The sequence below is a fragment of the Harpia harpyja genome, chromosome 8, assembly GCF_026419915.1.
Source record: "Harpia harpyja isolate bHarHar1 chromosome 8, bHarHar1 primary haplotype, whole genome shotgun sequence".
Lineage (NCBI taxonomy): Eukaryota > Metazoa > Chordata > Aves > Accipitriformes > Accipitridae > Harpia > Harpia harpyja.
Window position 1 is genome coordinate 20,003,684 of NC_068947.1, and position 24,105 is coordinate 20,027,788.

The 24,105-nt window shown below is 41.8% G+C and overlaps 1 protein-coding gene across 2 annotated transcripts in view; it reads right to left on the reverse strand.

The window, feature by feature from the left end:
* Positions 1-24,105, reverse strand: part of JAM2 (junctional adhesion molecule 2) — a 44,108-nt gene that overhangs the window by 18,891 nt on the left and 1,112 nt on the right. The gene's annotated exons all lie outside the window — the stretch shown is intronic.

Sequence of the window (24,105 nt, forward strand, 5' to 3'; positions counted from 1 at the left end):
GCGTGGTCCTCCATGCGCTGCAGGACAATACCTGCTCCACAGTGGTTTCTCCACAGGCTGCAGGGGATCCTCCCCCTCTCCCCTTGGTGCCCGCAGGGCTGTTTCTCACACTTTTCCCCTCACAGCCGGGCAGCGTTTTGCCCTTTCTTACACAGGCTTTCCCCGAGGCTCCACCATGGTGGCTGCGGGGCTGAGCCGTGCCCTGTGGTGGGTCGGTCGGGGCCGGCTGGAACCGGCTGTGTGCGGCTCGGGGCAGCCCCGGCCTCTCCTCACAGAGGCCGCCCTGCAGCCCCCACTGCCAGGGCCTGGACACCTGCACCCCATACCCCTCTATTACTCTTCAGAGTTGCTGCTTTCTAGATGCCTCACCATCCCCCTCCCCGCTTCCAAATGTATGTCCAACATTTCTTGTTTCTAAGAGCATACAGCTTCACACCTGGCAATATAAAGTGAATTTTCATATATGCACATTACCAAATTTGTGTGCAACTATCCTGTCCTTCATATGTTTTGTCATCACCTTTGTGTTACCCTAAAATAGTTAGAGCAGAAATTTATAATATGAAAATAAGTAACAAGTCAAGATGACAATTCCAGCAATGCCATTTACATACCCTTAGAATACTGAAATAGCAAAAAATATTTGCATTACAAATAGTGCTTGGAAATTTTTTTCCACCCCATCAAGAAAGGAAACTTTCCTGCTGAACTTTTAAAAAAGAAATTAAAAAAAACCCAAATGACCCCCCCTGCCCTTGAAACCAGAGGAAGGAACCGCTTCTCCAGAACCTCCCAAAATAACTGTTACTCCTTGTGGTGGTGCATTCCCCCTCCTGGGCTGTTCTATGATCTCAGGAATTCCCATTAGGCCTTAGCATTTGTGTAATGAGTTGGGCGGTTAAGCGTCCCTTGACTGTACCAAGAACTTTTGCATGGTTAAGGCGGGGAGCAGCACTGACCGTACCAAGGACTCCTGTTGCCTGGTGGAGGTGGGGATACGGGAGCAGGAATATTAGTCATCTCCTGACAGCCTTGGAGTATCCCTTATCTGGTTTTGGTTATTCCCTGACAGCCTTGGAGCCTTCCTTATCTGGATCACAGCTCATTTGAAAATGGTACCAGCGCAACTGGAATTCCAGTAATTTGCTGAAGACTAAAGCCAATCATCTTGTGAACCTGTAAACAGCCGTCCTAAGTAAGGCCCTTTGAGCTCTCCTGGACTGCAGTGGGCTGCAACCAGCATCTCCCTCTAGGGGGAGATGCCTCTCAGAGCTTGCAAACTCAAGAGTTTGCGAAAATCAGACGACCATCACCAAAAGCTGATGATGGCACCTAGGCTGATATCCTTCACTCCTTGAGGCTCAACCCTTTGCCCATTGAGAAAAATGCTGAGACAATTGATGTGAATATTTTCACTGAACTCGAGGGGAATTTTTAACGGGTATACCTTTGCTTCATTTATATATATATATATATCCCTCTTAGTATCTGTGTGCATGCGTGTGTGAATTAACCCGGGTATCCTATAGCAAGTATAGTATAAATATTGCCTTTTCTAAATCCTATGATTCACCTCAAACTGTGAATGAACCTCAGACTGCTCTTACACACATAATTTCTTTAGACGTAAACTGTTGACCAAGTCTGGGACTAGGAGTGGATCCAGCCGCCCCTAAACTCCATCAGGAGTTTAGAAAGCAAGGGGGTCTTCTCTGAACCTCATGACTCAACAGAAGGGCCTCCCCTACCCTTTCACATCCCCGATCTCTGTGCAAGTCATGAAAAATCAATTCTAACTTGATTTTTTCTTGTATGTTTCTCTCTTACCCTTTTGTGTCTTCGGTCTCTGTATAAATAATTCTAGTTTTATTCTAACTTGATTTTGTTTCATCCATGTATTAAGTAATAGAGTGAATCTTGCCGTCAAACTCTGTGAAGTCGTGCTTTTATAAATTCCTATTAAATCATTTTTGTTAATACCCTTGACAGTGATTCTTTAAGTGGTTTAAACCACTCATTTTTGCAACACTCCTGCATATCCATACAGAACCCATCTCCTTGTTTTTGTCCAAGCTTGGTCTAGAATAAAGCCTGAGTCATTAAGTCATTTTCTTTTTAATGTATTAAGCCCTATTTAGATTTATGGAAAGAAAATTACCTTTTGACTTTTACCCAAACCACGTTGTTTCTAGAACCAGAAGCCACCCCCATATCCTGTATGCCAATAGGTAACAAATCATGTTTATCTACTGAAATAACATCTTCCTTCATGTGTTCACGATGGGGAGGAACATTTTGTTCTGAGGCTCTGACAGCAGCTAACACTTGATAACACTTAAGTAGGAAGCTTTTCTAGGACTCCAGTGTGTGGGTAAAGCAATTTATAAATTATTGGCACATCAACCTTCTCTGTCTGGACACAAAACACCTCAAATGCATGTAATTCACCACTGTATTACATTCATTGTTTCATGGACCTGGAAATTTCTCTCCTTCTCTTTAACACAGATGTCACGCAGCTCACTGTCATGGTCTAAGTATTCATAAGCTAGAAGCCACAATAAGTAAACATGTTTTATGACTTCCAGGGCAGGATCGTGGTACTTACTTCTCACTATGGAAGTTATCACAAAATTACATTGCATACTTTGTATTGGGAGCTTGCAACTGCAGTTTCCGTATTTCCCCTTGCATCAAGGGATTTACAGAATACACAAATATCCTGTTATGCAATAAGTACAAAATAAATCAGAAAAAAGAAAGAAAGAAGTTCAACATACACACAGTCCTCCTCTTCACACACACAAAACACACATATAGATGACCCTCTTCAAGAAGCAGTAGAGTCTGAACAGTAACTTAAGGTGGTGCAGAGATAGCTGACCAAATTAAAACCATTATATATTCTGATCAATCAGAAAGACAGAAGAGGTCTTTAAAGCTAGAGCATCTTTTCCTTAAAATGTCCTTTTAGAAATGCCTCTGCCAATTACTCAGAATCCAAGATTTAAGCTTTGGATTTTAATTCACCATATAAAGAGCAATAGTGAAAAGATTACATATTACTGTACTAGTAAACTTTCTGTTCATCAAATGCTTTTATACAGACTGAAAAAAACCCCTACTCTTACATGTCAGTAACTTCATTTGTTTAGAAGTAAACCCCCAAAATACACACTTTCCATTTGATAATCACTCACACAGCTGTAAACCGATACTACTAGCTGGAGGAATCATTAAGGAAAAGCGTATTAGTCAAACCAAATCAAAGGAAACAGTGTGCCTGGAGGAAATTACATGAGAACAGAATCAAAACAAAGTTATAAGTACAAGAGAAAAAGCAGTCTTGTGGTATTTGTTTTGCCAAGTTCTAAATAGCAGGTGGTCTAGAGCAAAGCTTCACAAAGGATTTCAGAGGATACTGTAAGTTTAGGAAGTCTGATGTCCCAAGAATAAAGCAATAATGAAGCCAGTTCTCTTGCTGAAATCCTTGAAAGAGAATAGGAAACCAGACATCTGTTTGGCGTTAGCATCCTTCAGACATGTGACCACCTCAGGATAAATCATCGGCAACATGCTTAGATGCTGATGCAGACTTCATGCTTAGATGCTGATGCAGACTTCTCGGCTATGTAACTACCTACCATGTGGTACTTAAACGATACCTAGAGTTTTGCCACAGTCCCATCATCTAAACACTCATGTCTGTTTTGGCTCTCTTGTTGCCATATTTTTTCCTAAGAGAAGTACTCCATAGATTACATAGTCCATAAATGGGGAAGGGGGAGGAGAAGCTATCTACCTTTGGACAGAATTAATTGTGAAACATCTTAAAAAAAAAAAACAAAAAAACCAAAAAACCACCAAAAAACCCCACACGACTAACTCCCATTCTTCTTAGTAGTCTAAGATGTGGTTGCTAAAACCAAAAGGCTACCAGCCCTGCTCATGATGGAACTGGCATGCTAGACTATGTTAACTCCAACAGTTAACAACAGGCAGCCAGGGCTCAGACCCACCACTCTTCCCAGCCACGTTGCTGTCAGTGGTCAGTGTTTAAGCAGCCTTCATCTTCCATTAGTTCTGCTTGGTAAATGCTAACCTCCAGCAAACATGCTGGAGAGAGATTGGGAGTATTCACAGCCTCTGCAGGAGTCTCCTGTGTTGGCCAGAGTCCTTAACCAATCTCCGAAACTGGTAATTTAGGCACCAAAACGTAGCCTGAAATAACTGGAGTAAACCCAGCTACATTAAGGAAACATTAACATAAACATGGCATTAAGACTTCAAATTTTGGACAAGGGCTAGAAGAAATTATCCCCCATCATGGGAAAAAAAGGAAAAAAAAGTTCAACTTCAGTCTTTCAGTTATCTTGAGTTACAAAATTTCTTGAATCTTAAAGAATAGTAATAGAACAGGATTTACTTTGGCTAGAGTTTATCCGATTCACAAAAAACCAACCCTGCATATCTTCAGCCACAGAAAACACATAAGGGAGTAGTCTGAAGGGGGGGGTCTGCAGGGTCAGAATAATAAACCCATCTAAGCCCAGATGTGGAGAGCAAGTTTGTATTTTAATAGGCATGGTCTGACTGCATGGTAACCTAAGAGAGAAGGCACATTTTCTGGCTGACCAGCTAAAGGGATCTAAAACACAAAAGGAACTTAAAGAACTTCTCAGCCACGCCCCTTTACTTATGTGGTAGCTGTCAGAAGCACTTCTGTTGTGTTTTTGGAAACTGCTAGACTTAAACACAGCAAGTTTTAGTTGTTCAGACCCCGGAGCCGCTGCAGGTCTCTGAGACCTGGTGGTTACACATACAGCTCTTGAGAGTAGCTTAACACGCTGTGAAATACATGGCAAGATTTTTAGCACTCTTACTGGCTAATTAGGACATAGACCTTGCAGATGTTTTTAATCAAGGAAGAAAACCTAGGGATCCTACACTATGTACACATGTGCTACCCTACATCAGTGGCAAATGGGAAAAGCTTTTCCAGCAGCTTGCAGAAACTGCTTTTAACAAGGAAGTTAAGTTTTTAGTCCTTACAACTATAAGGAAAACTGTTCCTCAATATGAGCAGATGCACTGCTGGTTTCCCAGCACTACAAAGAAGTTGTTCTAGTGTATCTATGCTGGTAGTGTTTTTCAAGCATCAGGAAAAAAAATATGGCTAGTTATTTTCACTCCTTAGACGGTACTAGAAATGCAGTATCTTCATCTTGACTCTTGAGAATGACAGAGATACAGCAGAAGAAGCAGGCTTTTAGATATTCAGAAGGTTCAAAGAATAGGGGGATGCAGGGAATAAAAGCTCACTGGCAGTGTAACACAGCTTAACTTCTATAGGCAGTGCCTCTTCCATAAGGAGATTTATTAATAATCTCATGAAAAGCCTTGTAATGAACCACAATTTGTGCACATAGATACCTGCTACCTTTCCCTCCCCTCCTTTTATATAAGCCCTCTCCTAACTCCTGACAAATCTTTTATTCATGGAGAAATGGAGTAGGTTTTTGGAGCAAAGGAAGAGCTGGGGTGGTGGGGGGAAGAAAACAGCTAAATCCAGTATTTGGTTTGGCTTCTCTTTTGGAAGAGCAGCTATTACAAAATTTAAATTCCATCTCTACAGCTGACTATCTGACACACACAAAATTGACCTTCCCCCCACGCCCAGTGAAACCAAAATAACTTCCCCAAAACCCAAAGGCATTTTCACCCCTTCCAGCCCAGGCTCAGAGCCATGCACAATGGAGTCAGCTTCCACTCTGTTTGCTCTCCTGAGCAGAGCTATACGTTTGAAGCTGATAACACGGCCAGCATCCAGATGGTAGATTTGTTAGATATATAACATACACATTAAGTGTCTTGCTGGGAAGTCAGCAGATACTCTCTCCACCTTTTTTTATTAAAAGATCTCAAATTAAGAGCAAAAGCAGTTAAATAATAACAATAATAAAAAATTATCTACAGACATCCAAGTAAGACAAACCAGTTAAGTTTTAAGGTATCCTGCCTGCAGGACCTCTATCGCACCAAAGCAAGGTGTCACCTTAAAGTGTACTTTAGGGTGGTTCCTCCAAACAGAAAAACCTGACTAGCAGTAGGTTGATTCAGAAGAAAACAAAAAAAAACCCCCAAACTTAGGCTAAAATGACAGAGTTTAAATGGCCAAGCTGCTCAAGTTCAACAGTTTTTCTTGGATTTACTACTTATTACATATCCAGAGGTCTAGAGCCTAATACAAAAAAGCGCTATTTTATTTAGATGTAGCATAAAAATAAAAACAATCCTTCACACTCATCTGTTGCTGAAAGTAGGTTTTAATCAGCTTCAGTAACTCTAACTTCGTAATGGAAATCACATGAGAAACAGAACGCAGAACTGCATTTTCATCCAGCCAGGAGTTATTTAAACAGGGGAACAGAAGCTTTGCCAGAAAGTGACTTAAGAGCAGGATTTCTACCTGTATTAAAAGCTGGTATTGGATGATCGGAGGAGCTCTCAGTCTCACAGGGGAACGAAGTTCTTGGGTTAAATGCCTCAACTACAGAGCAGACTAGCAAAGACATTTTCATTTATACTGCTAACCTAAGAACAAGTTAATCCTCGCCTTTGTGTATACTGTTTAGTGCAATCTGGAAGGCTAGCACACCAGCTGATGGTGCCTTTATTCTTAACTTTCAAATTAAGCAAAAAAAAAAAAAATCTTGAAAGAAAAAGTAATGAGAGACTGAAGTTTTCAGAACCGATTATCTAAAGTTATCAGTAGTAGTCCTAAGAGTTTAAGATCATGTTAATGATTCATTTCAGAGCAGAGCCCCAAGGACAGTTGGCCCTGGAAACACAAAACTGGAAGTGCTTGTAGAGGAGAAAGTAGGGAATAAAAATCAAGTGGCATGGGACAAGAAAGGAAGAGATTATTTGGGTCAGCCTTTCTGAAGAAACTGAACACCAAAACACAACTCCAGATAAATGGAACAGCCTCCCAAGTGCTTTCAGCAGTCCCAACAAAAGATTACTGCATGAGATCGTGTGGGAAATTCTGGGGAAAAATAAATTTATAATTAATTTTTATATAATTAATAATAAAAATGTAAAATTCAATTCCCTTCAAAGTTTGGGGGGTTTTTTGCCTCTTTTTCTACTCACACAGAAGAGAGGAACAGGTTCAATTCACAGCTTGCAAAGGTTCAGTGTAGCACAGAGTTTATTCCGACAGAGACAATCCAGAAACCAAATAAATATTTATAGCTCACACTTTTACAAGACTCAAAACTCTGCTACTCTTCTTGTCTCCATGGCAATTCAGAGGGAGCTTCTGAAAACGGGGGATGGGGTTTTAAACTAGTCAGGCTGTCACAAAAAAGTCTATTTTCCAGCCCTCTCCCAGTCCTGCTCAACATTGGTTTCCACAGCAACTCAGCAGCAGCTCAAAAACAGCTTATAAATGCAGTGCAAGCCTATAGCTGCTTCAGCTGTTGCTTATTTTAAGATGCAGCAGGATGCTGACAACTTGTGTCTAGTACCATCGTGTTTCAAAAGACCATGAGAATAGGCTATGGAAGCAGAAGCCCCTTGACACTGCTGTCCCACCCACCTCATATCACACACTACAGCAGTGATCTGAAGAAACATATTTGCAGTTGCATTACTGGGTGTAACAATTCAGCAAAACACTTGCCTGTGCAATAACTAGAGAAATTGTTGTAAAATGATTATTAAATTTACAAACCAAATCTAGGTACCCAGTGCAAACTGGCATGTTCCTCTGAAGTCCACAGTACTAGACTGATTCACATGAACCATAAAGTCAGCCCTGAAACACAAGCAAGTTCGGAAACTAGAAGAAACAAACTTTCCCCCCACCCCCCCAAAGCCCCCCACAACCATTCTGGCCCACAATTCAAGATAAAGATCTCTGAAATCTCCTACAACGTTTACATGACTGACTTTTGCTGGAATTGCCAAGCAATTTGAAAAGGATAAACACTTTCAAGAAGTCACGTCATTTATATACCTACAAATACACACGACTTAGCTAAAAAAGCCTGAAAACAAATTTAGTTTACTTTCCAACTGTGCCAACCAGCATTAGATACAATTCCAGTAAACACCATATGAAACTGGAGTCCCTGCTCATTCAGAACCAGTGAAGTCTTTCAAGCTCTCTCACTGTAGGATCATGTTTCCAGATGCTAGGAAGAACATCAAGATGCTCCAATTTTAGCATTTCTACAAAGTGCTTTCACTGCAGAGGATGAGTACATATGAGTATGTATTAAGTTCTGGCTTCTAAAGGTATAGGAGTAGCTAACTAACCAGATTTGTGCATTGCAAACAGATCCTAAGTAGCAGGCAGGATAGCTAATTTGACCAACTACGCCCAACTGTCTCATTTTCAGCAAAGTGTAACGATCAAAGCCAAGTCAGCATTGTCGCCTTATGTCCGCCACTGAAGCAGATGATACATCTGAAATACATCAATTAAAAAAAAAAAAAAATTTCTCTCTGAAGCACACATTGACCTAGAATATACTTCTATACTAATATGCAGTGGATGTAAGAATAACTCCTCCTGGTGAGTTTTTAAAAAGGGGGTCACACAGGTTTTCTCCCATTCAATTTTTGCTGATTTTGGGACATACCGTGATGTCATTCTAGCTAGCATGTCCATTAAAAAACCAAAAGTCAGTCTTTCCAAAAACAGTAGGATGCTCTTTAAATACAAATACTCAGCAAGAGCCTTGTGCAATGCTTTGTGAATTTGGGATTTCTGAGGAGATGTTTCCAATAACTGGGGGTGGTGGCAGTATTTTCACTTGAGCAAATTTCACTCGAACCATTAATTTTAGGACTGCATCCTATTAGTGATAAACAGCACTGAATTTAGCTTTTTAACTTTCTTCCTCCAGACTACAGACCAGATTCTTTGCCAGTATGAGCTGGGAACATGATGACCACTTCTCTCCAGGCCAAAAGAATTTGATGAACACTTCCTAATAATCCAAATGCAATTGCCAAATTAGCTCATCCCATTTTCATTCACACATGATCTCTTGCACTGCCAAGTTTGCTCAAGTCTCTTCCTGCCAGAAGTAGCTAGCAGTCATGTTTGATGACTATTACTTTCAATCAACATCATCGTTTACAGTACAAATGCGTATCTTTAGCTTTAATTCTACAGGCCTTTAATAGATAATTTAGTTCTTTAATACCAAATTTTATAGAAGCACCTTCTGGCACATTTGAACAAAACTGAAGCCACTCCCTCAACTCAATTAAGGCTGATACATATCAAGAGGAGCTAGAACAAAGAGATGTTTTGCATGCTTAAAGGAGAAGGGGGATTAGAAGAAATCCTCCGGAAGGTAGAGCTAGAACAATAGGTCACAGTATAACAGGTGCCAAGTTTTCCTTAAAGGGGATGAAGAAGGTTAAAAAAAAAACAAACACCAAAACAACCGCACTACATTCTTCATCACATTAAAAGCTACACAAGCGAAACAACATATGGGTATTCAGATTAGAAAACATTAGAACAACACTGGAAAGTTACACAGGAAACAGAAATAAACATAACATGAACTCTGTGCTTTATTTATTTTTAAATCAAGTGTAAATATTAACTTGGTGATCATCACAGCTTTTCAACAGAAGAGATGTGTTAGGAGCCACATCCTCGAGAATATTTGGGTAAGGATCACTGATGAAACACTCTGCTGCTCTGCATAATAAGAAAGGAAAGCTCAGTATGTGAGCTAACATTCACAATTCACTGTTTTGCTGCTTCATGTAATAGGATTTGATGATCTTGTCTGCAGGTACTTAGACTAAGAAAGTACCAGCTGTTTCACTCTCACAAAAATGAAACAAAAAGAAAGTCAGCAATTTTGTAATGCTGTAAAACTACAACAAAAAAATAATCCAGGAGACAGAATGATTTGTATGGAAGACAAATAATCCGGTCAGAATTACATCGTCAATCTAGTCACAGTTCAGAGACAGAAATAGTACCAGGAACATGTAGAGCTGGGAATTCTTTAATTATTTTTTTTTAAATCCATTAGTTGGTTGTTTGGGTTTTTTTTAATTTTTTTTTTTTTTAATGAACCATATCTGATTAAGGATTCAGCCCCCTGGGTCACTACCTTCTGAAGTGCAACTTTGTGCTTAAAAGTCTGGTGGTTAAAATGGCTATATCTGGAATACTCTGCAGTGCACTTAAGATACGATATCATCCAAAACCACGCATTACATTTCTAGAATCCTTGTTCGAGTCAATAGATCAACACATTTCATGAAAACATGACTCCCAGATAGGCATATATGCTGCTTTAAACTACTGTTTTGCCATCTGCTTTGCCTCCTTCTGCCTATATTCCTTTTATAACCAACTGCTCATGAGATATTGATGCTCTAGAAACTTGTGTGACACTATTATTGCTTAAACTGAAGTTTCCTTTAGAAATAAGACTAAATAATATCACTTTGAAGGTGTTTGTGCTCCTTCAACTCAGGTCAACTAATTTCAGTTTAAGGATCTCTTTTTAAGAAAGATGACTGAAGAACAGGCGAAGGACTACGCTGGCAAACAGATTATACAGGCAGACGCACATCAGCCTAAGCACTGTGATCACATGGAACCCAAACACAAAATAAGGTCTTCAGAGTTCAGCTCTAAATTCACAGAACAATGTATTTTAGTAATAAGAGGATCTTGGCACATTTATATATTTATTCACACTGTTGTTGCAAGGCTGAGCTTCTTGTAATGAGCCTGGATGGTACAGAGCTAGCATCAGCAGAGCTGAGTGGTCAAGAAATCAAGAAAGGGAACAAGATGGCTTGTTGAATAATAGACTGCTACCAGCATTTCTCTTCTAGAAGAGGAACTCGCCACCAAGTAAGTAAAAGTTCAACAGTTCTGCTGAAAGTGCATTTGTAAAATAAGCCCATAAGCTTTTATGGTTTATGTGATGGTTGGAGGCCGTCTTGGGCTTAGTGACCATGAAATGGTAGAATTTTCAATTCTTGGTGAGGCAAAGAAGGTGGTCAGCAAAACCACCACTATGGACTTCCGGAGGGCTAACTTTGGCCTCTTCAAGGCACTGGTTGAGAGAGTCCCTTGGGAGACGGTCCTGAAGGGCAAAGGGGTCCAGGAGGGATGGACATTCTTTAAAAAGGAAATCTTAATGGCTCAGGACCAGGCTATTCCCATGTGCCGCAAGTCAAACCGCCGAGGAAAATGACAGGCCTGGCTGAATGGGGAGCTTTTGCTAGGACTTAAGAAAAAAAGGAGAGTTTATCATCTCTGGAGGAAAGGGCGGGCAACTTGGGAGGAGTACAGGGATCTTGTTAGATCATACAGAGAGAAAATTAGAAAGGCGAAAGCTCAGCTAGAACTAAATCTGGCCACTATCGTAAGGGACAACAAAAAATGTTTTTACAAATATGTTAACAGTAAAAAGAATCCCAAGGAGTATATCTATCCTTTAATGGATACAGAAGGGAACGTAGCAACCAGTGATGAGGAAAAGGCCGAGGTACTTAATGCCTTCTTTGCCTCAGTCTTTAGTAGTGAGTCCAGTCATCCTCAGGGTACTCCACCTCATGAGCTGGAAGGTAAGGATGAAGAGCATAACATACCCCCCTTAATGCAGGAGGAATCAGTTAGGGACCTGCTACGCCATCTGGACACTCACAAATCTATGGGACCTGATGGGATCCATCCAAGAGTACTGAGGGAACTGGCAGAGGTCCTTGCCAAGCCACTCTGTCATCTATCAGCGTTCCTGGTCAACAGGGGAGGTCCCAGAGGACTGGAGGCTTGCCAATGTGACTCCCACTTACAAGAAGGGTCAGAGGGAGGATCCGGGGAACTACAGGCCTGTCAGCCTGACCTCGGTACCGGGGAAGATTATGGAACGGTTTGTCTTGAGAGCACTCACATGGCAAGTCCAGGATAAGAGGGGGATCAGGCCCAGTCAGCATGGGTTTACGAAAGGCAGGTCCTGCTTGACCAACCTGATCTCCTTCTATGACCAGGTGACCCGCCTAGTGGATGAGGGAAAGGCTGTCGATGTTATTTTCCTAGACTTCAGCAAGGCCTTTGACACTGTCTCTCATGGCATACTCCTGGAGAAGCTGGCGTCTCGTGGCCTGGACAAGTGTACTCTTCACTGGGTGGAAAAACTGGCTGGATGGCCGAGCCCAGAGGGTTGTGGTGAATGGGGTGAAGTCCAGCTGGTGGCGGGTCACGAGTGGTGTTCCCCAGGGCTCGGTGTTGGGCCCTGTTCTGTTTAATATCTGTATTGATGATTTGGATGAGGGGATTGAGTGCACCCTCAGCAAGTTTGCAGACGACACCAAGTTGGGAGGCAGGGTCGATCTGCTTGAGGGTAGGGAGGCTCTACAGAGAGATCTGGACAGGCTGGATCGATGGGCTGAGGCCAACTGTATGAAGTTTAACACGGCCAAGTGCCGGGTCCTGCACTTTGGTCACAGCAACCCCATGCAGTGCTACAGGCTTGGGGAAGAGTGGCTGGAAAGCTGCCCGGCAGAGAAAGACCTGGGGGTGCTGGTTGACAGCTGGCTGAATATGAGCCAGCAGTGTGCCCAGGTGGCCAAGAAGGCCAACGGCATCCTGGCCTGTATCAGGAACAGCGTGGCCAGCAGGAGCAGGGAGGTGGTTGTTCCCCTGTACTCGGCACTGGTGAGGCCGCACCTCGAGTACTGTGTTCAGTTTTGGGCCCCTCACTACAGGAAGGACATTGAGGTGCTGGAGCGTGTCCAGAGAAGGGCAACCAAGTTGGTGAGGGGCCTGGAGCACAAGTCTTATGAGGAGCGGCTGAGGGATCTGGGGTTGTTCAGTCTAGAAGAGAGGAGGCTGAGGGGAGATCTTATCGCTCTCTACAACTACCTGAAAGGGGGTTGTAGTGAGGTGGGTGTTGGTCTCTTCTGTCAGGTGGCTGGAGATAGGACAAGAGGAAATGGCCTCAAGTTGAGGCAAGGGAGATTTAGGTTAGATATTAGGAAAAATTTTTTTACTGAGAGGGTTGTCAAACATTGGAATGGGCTGCCCAGGGAAGTGGTTGATTCACCATCCCTGGAGGTATTCAAAAAGCGAGTGGACAGGGTACTCCAGGGCATGGTTTAGGGGGCATGGTTAATGGTTGGACTTGATGATCTTGAAGGTCCTTTCCAACCGAAATGGTTCTATGATTCTATGATTCTATGTTTACAAGTGCCGGGTATTGGTTTAGGCCAGATAAGGAACAGGTTCCTCACAAGACAAAATTAATTACTCTTTCACAGGAAAGAGTATCCACTTCAGACCTTACAGATATGCAACTCTTCATAGCCAAGTCTACACACATCTTCAACTTAAATAGACTGATTTCTTAACTAAGCCCCTTGCCACATTTAGCCATAGCAACTTCCTTGGATACAACCTGCCCACCCAGCATGTGTTTCCCATCCCAAGGCAGAGGCAGCTAAAGAACATGGACTGTCTACCCTTCAGTCACCACAACTGACCATCTAAAATAATCAGATTTCATACCACATTTTTATATACAAGATTTCAGCAGGGTTATAAGGGATTCAAATGCAGCACATCGGTGCAGGATTGCAGCCTTAACAGCAACATGATGCAGTAGCTAATTTTTCTAGTTTTCAGATGATTAGTCCCACCCCAAACCTGAAGGTGTTTAAGTTACTAATACACCTATACTGGACATACTATTTTAAATAGTATGCCTGTAAACAGGGTTACTAGGACTCCAGTCAACTTCTTTATGTACGTATTGGACTCACAAGCTACACTGTTAGTTCGATTGATATTCTCTCTAGTTACAATTTGTCCCTCTCCTTCTCTTTGTACTCGTGCAATGTGAGCTAATTCAGCTTCAAAAGAAAGGCAAATTCCTCCTTACCCCCTCCCAGTATTTCGTTAACTGCTTGCAATGTCTCATTTCTGCTGGAATCCATAGGTACAGCATCGATTCAGTAACGAACAGCAGCTCTGTTCCTTGCCCATCCTGTTCCACCTCCAAGCTCCTCTTTTGCTTTGGGGGTGGGGGGAACGTACAGTGATGTATACAATCAATTGTTAAAGATGCCAATAAGATCCAAGTTCAACTTGCTTCCCCCCCCCAATTACATCAAGTTAAAACCAGTTATGTTCAGAGTTTATCACATGCTAGGCTGATCCTAAATACTGACTTATTCCCAGCTTTCCAAAGTGAAGTGTAAAACAATCTTTTGGGTTTAGTAGATTGTGATATAGATATTCTGTTCTTTTCAGTTCTATTATTTTACTAGAAGACAAAGTATCTGTCAAAGTTTTACAACATTTTCATAAGAAAATATAAGTTTTCTATGACTTTTTTGTTGGACAGAAGACTAGCTTAAAAAGGTTAAAAAAAAAACTTCTGCACAGCTTTGATGTTCCTTAGAAGCCATTAAGTTTGCTTTAACTCAAGAAGAATGTTCTGCACCTGAAAGTCTGTACATACAAGAACTGGTCATCCCCCTTCTCTTTCCCTGTTTACATAGCTTTCAAAAGCTTTCAATAACCTTTAAATAAGTTTAAATGCTTATAAAGAGACATCACTTCATTCTTCTCTCACAAAAATCAGTGCATTCTCCCAACAGCTGTTTTGTGTTAGAAAGCCACTGCACTCCTTGGTAACTGGGCAAAACCTTTGTAGCACTGTTTTCCCTCCCTTCTCCCCCCTAAAAAAGGGGGCTAAGAATTTGAATACAGCTGGAAAGCTAACAGCATCTGTGTGTGGATTGCTACAGTCTTGAGGACTCAGCTAGAGATACAACTGGAACATGAATGAAATAAGAAATAAAGTATGCAGCGACAGGGGAAAAGTAGAGCTGAAAACAATATTTTAGTTAGTCTCTCTACATATGGTGCTGATTCCCTGTTGATAAACAGCTTTCCCAGATGACTTTTATCCCCTAGAACATTATTTATTGAAAGGCTCCAAAGACGAGTGCTAGAAATACATTAACTTCTGGAAGTACCCCTGAGCCATCATTTCAACAACACTTAAACTGAACACATAGAAAAAGAAGGATCACATTTACTTTTTATGCCCAATATAGTTCAGAAGACTTCTGTATCACTTGATTCAAACAGCAGTAGTTGAGGTCCAGGATGTATGCCTTATTTAGAAAAGGGGAAAAAAAAAAAAAAAAAAAGGCAACTGACTTACAAATGGAATTATGTGAAGACCTCTTAGACTGTATGGCAAGTAGCAAAACCATACACTAACACAAGTAGCAAAACCATACACTAACAAAGCCCAAAGGGTTGCTTCTTGATGTCTAAGCATAATTCCACTATGGATGCATCTGGTGACTTCTCTCTACCTCCTCTCCCAGGCACCAACTTTGATGTTACCAGTGAATTTGGAGTGTCTGAAATTCTTTGCTTTACTAGTCACTCCAATATTACAACAGCATCATCTTAAAAATCTCATGAGCCCTTACTACCACCTGGCTGTCCCAACCCTCCCTCTCTTTTACATTTTCAGATGCTGTATTGCTCTATTTCAATATTGAAATATTGCTTTTCCTTTCAGGAGCCTCTCAAGTGATTATGACATCAGTGAATCGCATTACACCAGGGAGAACTGTTATGTTGGCAAACAGAAGGCACCAGCAGCATTCATTGCAAGAGACAAAGAATACTCAAATACTGGCTAAAAATAAAACATTTACCTTTTACATTAAAATATTTACTGACATTTAAATGGAAAGCTACTAAGTCTTCTCAGAGGATAAAGACCTTTTTCACACAAACTCTTCCAACATCTAAGCATTACTATTAATGATCTTTTAATTGGATTTTATGTGGACATTAGAGGAGGGAGAGAAAAAAAAAAAAAAAAAAAAAGAGACAGACCCGTTCCCCACCTTCCAAGGAGAACCTTGTGATACATATTTGTTCTTTAAAGAAAAGCAGGGGGGATGAACAGAGACACAAAAAAAAAAAAACCCCAACCAACAAACCAACAACACACAACAAAAGAACTCAACCCAGCAACGTTTAGCATGCATTTTTGTTTCTGAATAGTGCTAAGCAGATACCAGTTATGTCTTCCTTTGATATTCTGCTACTTCGGTTTTAGAGATAATCCTCCTTTATTTAATGACTCCTATAGTTAGGAGTTGCAAACATCTGAAACAAGCTGTAGTTGTTTATGTGCAGTGTAAGTCACTGATTAATTATGATCTCCTAAGTCTCAGGCAACAAAATATATGCATTTATCTGTTAGAAGTTACTGAAGTTTATACCCTTTTCCAGATCTTGACATATAACCTCTTAATTGGCAAGACATCTTGTTAAAATTTGTTTAATTGTATTAGCTTTGTGTGGCAAGGTTTTGGTAGCGGGGGGGTTTACAGGGGTGGCTTCTGTAAGAAGCTGCTGTAAGCTTCCCCTGTGTTCGAGAGAGCCCATACCAGCCGGCTCTAAGACGGACCCGCCGCCGGCCAAGGCCGAGCCAATCAGTGGTAGTGGTAACGCCTCTGTGATAACATTTTTAAGAAGGAAAAAAAGTTGGGACGGAGGTAAACGGCAGCCGGAGAGAGGAGTGAGAACATGTAAGAGAAACAACCCTGCGGACACCAAGGTCAGTGAAGGAGAGGGAGGAGATGCTCCAGGTGCTGGAGCAGAGATTCCCCTGCAGCCCGTGGTGAAGACCATGGTGAGGCAGGCTGTCCCCCTGCAGTCCATGGAGGTCCACGGTGGAGCAGATATCCACCTGCAGCCCGGGGAGGACCCCACGCCGGAGCAGGTGGGTTCCTGAAGGAGGCTGTGACCCCATGGGAACCCCGCGCTGGAGCAGGCTCCTGGCAGGACCTGCGGATCTGTGGAGAGAGGACCCCACGGAGCAGGTTTTCTGGCAGGACTTGTGACCCCGTGGGGGACCCACGCTGGAGCAGTCTGTGCCTGAAGGACTGCACACCATGGAAAGGACCCATGCTGGAGCAGTTCGTGAAGAACTGCAGCCCGTGGGAAGGACCCACGTTGGAGAAGTTTGTGGAGGACTGTCTCCCGTGGGTGGGACCTCATGCTGGAGCAGGGGAAGAGTGTGATGAGTCCTCCCCCTGAGGAGGATGAAGCGGCAGAAAATAACGTGTGATGAACTGACCGTAAACCCCATCCCCGTCCCCCTGTGCCGCTGGGGGGTTGGTAGAGAATCAGGGAGTGAAGTTGTGCCCGGGAAGAAGGGAGGGGTGGAGGGAAGGTGTTCTGAGATTTGGTTTTATTTCTCATTACCCTACTCTGGTTGATTTGTAATAAATTGAGTTAATTTTCCCCAAGCTGAGTCTGTTTTGCCCGTGACGGTAATTGGTGAGTGTTCTCTCCTGTCCTTATCTCGACCCACAAGCTCTTTGTTATATTTTCTCTCCCCTGTCCAGCTGAGAAGGGGGAGTGATAGAACGGCTTTGGTGGGCACCTGGCGTCCAGCCAGCGTCAACCCATCACATTAATTCAGCAGCAGCATTTAAAGAGTCTTCAGTCATGTCACATTTATTACAGAATGCATATATTCTGTTTAGAATTAACTTGCACAACTTAAGAGTTAATTAACACACACACCTTTCTCATAGAATGGGTCAGCTAAGTGCTTTATTCTCAGCAGGGCCTGACTTTCCCCCAATCTACATTTTAAAAATGTTCGGTCTCTCAAGCAAGCTTAACACCTTAATTAACACCAGTCAATTAGACCCAGCAAAGCTCTGCAGCGTGAAAACAGCGGCTCAGAACGCCCCAGCCGACACCACCGAGCAACGTCTCAAGCCAGACCCGCAGGGGCTCCCAGCCAGCAGCCCTCTACAGGTCTTGGCACACCAAAGCCACTGTGCCCTCTCTGGTTTTTCTGTATTTAGGCAGGGAAGCAGCCTCCCCAAACACAGAAGTACAGCAATTCGTTATTAAATACATGGGACAGCTTGCTTGAAACCCAGTTTCAGAAGTGCTCACCACCACCAGTTTGAATGGTGTCAAAGCCGCAACAAAGCCCTGTCACACTCCTCAAAATCCCAGTCAATCTGGCACAAGGGTACAAAGAACAAAAGCCACAAACAACAAGCCAGATGTTTAAGAGAGAATTTCTCACCTTTGTGGTTGACTAGCTTAAAGACTGGAGGAGGGGTAAAAAAAATCAGTTTAGGTGGCCCAACAGTCAACAGGCAAAGAACCAATATTTACTTTTTAAGACCATGTTATAGAAACAGAAATGGTACTGGAGCACAAAAGCTAGCCATAACATGCACCTAAACACACACACATTCTACAGATATCATTCCAGGTGATGCGTTTTTACTCATTTTTGCCAGTACAGCTACTAGAAGGCTTCAGTTATGAACCAGGGCCTCCCAGGGATAAGTACTGTCTATACATTCAAGTGGTAAACTGCTGTCTAACTCACATAATATGTATTCAAACTCTGGTTTTCTACATATTGTGTCCTCGTATGTTTACAAGTATGCTAAGCACAAACAATTCTCCAACTCTAACCCAGCTCTAGCCAATACACACAAGTCCTTAGCATACCACCCCCAAGAATTTCTCTCAATTCATACTGGGCACTTGCTGCAGGCTGAGATATAATACATAATCATTTTGGTTTCTTTATTATATTAATTTGAGCAAAAGTCACTTCTCAAGAATGCATGTTCCATCATCACCTCCAAGTACTATGCTAGCAGTTTGTGAACAGCAAATATAGCCCCTATTGTCCACATTATCTGGTACCAAAACAACCCTATAAATACATCACTTTCCATCCAGATGATAATGTTTTGTTTCCTTTTGAGTCTGATCCAGTGGTTTGGACAGGCTTGAGAGCATGTTCAACCCTTAAGAAGTTAATCCAAACAAAAGTTATATAAATATACCTATTGAAACTTCATACCCGTAGGGTCTGTCCTTTCCAGCTCAAGTCTGACCATTTCTTACTTTTTTAAACGGCCAGGATCAAGTTGTAGCTATTTCAATGCAAGTTTGATCTTCCCATCTCTTACTGAAAACTCCTAAGTTTTGAACTTGTAAAAAGCAAGCATTCAAAAAGGCTTATTACCAGATTTTTCTATAATGTCTTCCCCGGCAAATAATCTTTGAGAGAAACTGGATGCCTGCTTTAATTCCTATTAACCAGGAGGGTTTTCAGACTTACTGGTGGTTCAACAACTACCGCTGTTGTATTACTTGCTGTTGTTCAGAAATGGCTATTTTCCCCTTCTTCCTTCTCCAAAAGCTCCTTCACCTCCCAGCATATGTTAGAAACCGACAAGTGAACAGGACCAGATGTTCAGCTGTCAAGCTCACCTTCTGCCTGGTTTAAGAAATTTTATATAAGCACTTGAGTGCTCAACGACACACTGTGAGCATAGAGGTGACATAAGTCATTGGAGCCCTCCAGATAAAAAGCAGCTTTGGACATACAGGTGAGTGCAAGCACTGGCAATCATCCAAATGCTCCTCCAGCTTAATTTGCTGTCTCATTCTTTGAAATACTTATTCATTTCCCTAAAAAAACCCACAGCATTTAGATGAAGGAAACAAATCATTTGTCTTGATTACAAGACACCATAATATTTGCTTTAAGCTTCCTGTGGTGGAACTACAGCACAATCACGTACAACGCTTTCAGGAAGGTGACAGGCTTTTCTGCACAAATGTTTTGTTAAAACTGTTAGTTCTTTGAAAAGTACTTGGGATTGGAAAAGACATGCCAGAAAGTAAAACTGTAACAAAGCTAGCTTTACAAAACTGGGGGCAGGGGGGAGCGTAGGAGGAGGAAGGTGAGCTAACAGGAATAGAATTAATTACTGGTAAATTAATTGCTTTCAGCTTCCACATAACATTTCCTTCAGTTTCCATTAAAGTGCTCACCCCATTGTAAATTAGCCACTAAACTAGAAAGTAAGAACTTGCAAACTATATGTTTTCCCACATACATGCAATAGTGCCACAAAGTTATGGTGGAGAAAAAAAACCCAACCAGCCAAACAAGAAAAAACAGCAATAAGATGTACAAAAATGTTGTATACATCCACAGGGACACTATAGTATGCAATTTTTTTTGTTTGACATCATTGTATAACTTCAAGGGAACCTTAATTTAGCCATTCCATATGGCCCTGGCAAATATGACAAATACAAATGTCTACCTTGTGCTTCAATTGTTTTGATATACAAGATATTTATATTGCAATGTGGACATTTCTGGCTGCGTGAACATTTCTTAGTAATCTTCCTTTACGTAAGCATTTACACTGGAGTCACCTCTAGCACTGCTGACAGAAAGTAGGACAGTAAGACTTACTTTGAGAAAAGCATTCCTAAAAGGGATTGCCAGCTGAAGGGAACCGATGATAAACAGACTGTCTTCAGAAGTGCTCCAACAGAAAGATGACATTTTGAGTGTTGAAGGACTCTTAGTAGATCATACCATACATAAACTTTTAAATTCCAATTTCAGAAATAAATTACTAGTTGTTCTACCCCTCCAAAACCACTGACAACCCAAACCTACACCCCCCCACAACAAGGGAAGCTTGCTTACTGCTACTGCAGAAGATGAACATGCATGTCACTGTCCACCTTTAGTGAAGAAATATCACTATTTACTCATGTGAAATTATGAGAAAACTGGAATTTTTTAATATCAGTTGTACAAGAAGATTCTCCCATACTTAAGGAGAGGACTTCAAGTGCTGGTGGTCACGAGACAGAAGCTGAAGCACTTGGGGCACCCTTTGAGGAAGGGCCAAAGCCTTCTCTAGCATTTTTAGCTCACTTCTTTAAAAATAGGTCTGCACACACTCCCAGTAACATTGGGGTTAGTCAGTGGACGCAGGCAAGTTTGGTAGCTGTAGGTCACAAAAGATGATCCCACATGTTTTCTTAAGTCAGTCAGCTAAAGAGAAGAGATGAAGTCAAAGTTCAACTACTTGCAAGTTCTTACCTAATCATGTGATGTCATCAGTCAGTTTCTGCAGCAGAACCTGGCAGCTACCATGTTGTGGCCAAAACAGACTGCAGTAGGAAATACAGGTATAATACAGGAAACAATCACAAAAATATCTTTGTGTAATTCAGTTAAATAGCCAATGAGAAGACCTCATCCAGGCTCAATTAGATCTGCTAATCACAGTGGTAGTTTTAACTCCATTATTAATGCCAGATGCCCTATGGTATTCACAATTACCAGAAATACATGTCCAATGACATGAACAAAGAATTGCTGCAACATTAAAGCTGAGAAAACAGGACCTCAGAGGCCAAGCGACAGCAAAAGCAAGTCCTCCACTTGCATACATCCACCTTGAACAGAAGAAAACAAGAGGAATTGTGATTGTCTTGGGACATTTCCAGCTACATTTCCTGTCTCCTGTATACAGTCAGGGAAGACAGTCACCCTCATTTTTAGTTTTGCACATCCAATAGCAGGCTGTGGAGCCAGTAACCTGAACTAAGGATATCGCAGGGCCAGCAAGGGACCAGCTCTCTCTTCCTCCTCTCCGCTGGAGAGAGAAAGAAGAGAGACAAAGCCCTTACCACAGAACAGCATTGCTTCTGGCTAAGACCTCTCAGAAATAGAGAGATGCTTCCAAGTAGCGCACCTAGCTTTAAGGGCAGTAGTGTGACTTGCTCAAATGCAGCAAAGGCCATGATTTCTGAGAGACGTGCCAATAACTCACTGCCAAAGTTTCTTCTGAGCCCTGAGGATCTAACCAAGAGGGTGAAACTGTGAAGGTTATAACATAAGCTAGAGAGAGGAACATGTCTCCCTTTTAAAGACAGGAAGGTCTTCCAACCAAGTCCTCAATTTTTATCTGTTTTAGAAGTATTTGGATATCTTGTGCAGTATCACCACAGTCATAAACAAAAAAAGTTAGGCCGAATGTTAGAAATAAGCATTGCTTTTCTGCAGTTAATTTCCATTTGTTTGTTTATATTTAAGAAGCTTACTCTCATCTCACAGCCTATGTTACGGTGTCTTAAGAGTCTGTGCAGTTTTGTAGACCACTAGCAGCCTACAGCAAAGAAAGACTACTTCTCAACTAAAACAGCAAGAGAAGGAACCTTCCTTTGATGTCTCTTCCCCCACTCCCTCTTCAAAGAACAGGTATTCTGGTTTATAGTATTATGTTGTACAGATATTACTAGAAAAGTATGCAGTCTTACAGATTTAAGAAATCCCACCTCACCTGAATATGGACTCTGATTTAGAAATCAGAGTAAGTCCCTACCAAGTTAATCCAGCAAAGAGGGTTCAACAGAAGACTGGGGGTTGACAATATTTTCAATTTTGAGTACATCAGTTGTACATCACATACAATCAGGAAAGCATCATTTAAAGACTTCCACTGTCGATTCCTACAGCCAATGCAGTCATGCTTTATGATTTCTTGTTGGGGGTGGAGGGGAAGGCACAAAAGGCTTTTTTGGTCCAGAACCTCTGTATCTGGTTGAAAGATTCCTGAGCACTAAGGAGTGTTTGTTTTAAAGCCAAAACCAAACAAAACCTCACCTTATTTATTGCTCAAACTACCCCAGTGAGCTCTATCAAATGTTTCTGTAAGACTACTATTTATTGCCTCTGCATTGTCCTCACACAGATAGATTGTACTGGATTTGCTTCAGGCATCACCAGCTTAAGTTTATTTTCTAATGTACACTAATGCAAGAAAAATCACACCTAGAAGCTTCACAAAAAGGCCAGTTCATCAGTACGTACTATCTCATCTAGAGTAGCCATGATGATTAATAACAATCGTTTCTGTACATTTTCTGTCTTGCCAACAGAGCTCACAAGTCTTACTCTGTGGCACCTTTTAAAACTTTCCAGATAACCTCAGTTTCAGGAGCTCATGCTGATGGAGAATATGATTGAAGACCTCCAACTCCCTTACTTTCCCCTAAATTAAAGGTGAAAGAAAAGCTTTAACTCAGATGAACCACCATTTCTGTGGGTCATTAGTATTTCTTAGTAGGTTCTCACTAAAAAGCAATCTAAACCTCATCTATCTCAGCACTGTTCTTGGCTATGCTGGCATCCTGTGACCAACTTATACAGCTCTTAATTTCTGCAGCTGAACTACCAAGCAAGTTCTCTGTACCTGCTCCACAATATAACGCTCACACACTTCAGGTATTAACCACTGCTTTCTTTTCCTCATTAGTTTCTGCCCATTCCCCACTATCTCCAGAGCATGAGGGTCCCACATAAGAGACCACCTAGCCCATATGTCTGACTTGGACACCAGTATTACTCACTCTTATTGTTCATGTGAACATACTCCAGCCACAGGAGCAGCAGCAGGCTCCCAACTGCCTGGATTTCTGCCTGGATTTCCTCTGGCTCACACAATCAGCATTTGCACACCCATCTACAGTCACTTTCTTCATTCAGGGACTTATCAGCACCTTGCTGGTAAACTTTCTCCCCACCTGGTGTTTCTTGGGAATTGGGACAGGAAGAGGAAAAAAAAATGCAAGTCTGACAACAATATAGGCACCAGACTTTGATCTACTGCACTGCTTCCAAACCACCCCCTATCATTTCCTCACTGGTCAAAACCAGCACTGCCAACAGACACAACTAACCAGAAAGCTGAGCAGCCTGAACACACTGAAACCTGCCACCAAAAAAACCTCAGCAGCCTTATCTGCTCAGATATACCCATGCAATTAACAACAAAAAAAGGAGAAAAGATCAAAGAAAATAATTTTTATTACTATTTACTATATGAAAGTCTGTGCTAGCTGTTCATCTAACAGCCAAAAATTTCCATAAGGTCTCGTAGAAGCAAAGAGAGGAAAAGGAAAACTGCCAGCAAACCAAAGACCTAATAAACATGCGTCACTTCAAGTCTCTCCTTGGCAGGACTCATCCCTCCTCTGCAAAAAAGTATTTTCCACACACACAAGTTTCTGTTAGGTGAGGAGGAATGACAGGCTGAGAGTCTGTCCCAGGTTGGTCCCAGGTGGTCACTCCATTGCAAGACTGTGCTACATAATTCTTTTCAAAACATTATTTCCACGTACAGCCTCTTTCCCTAAAA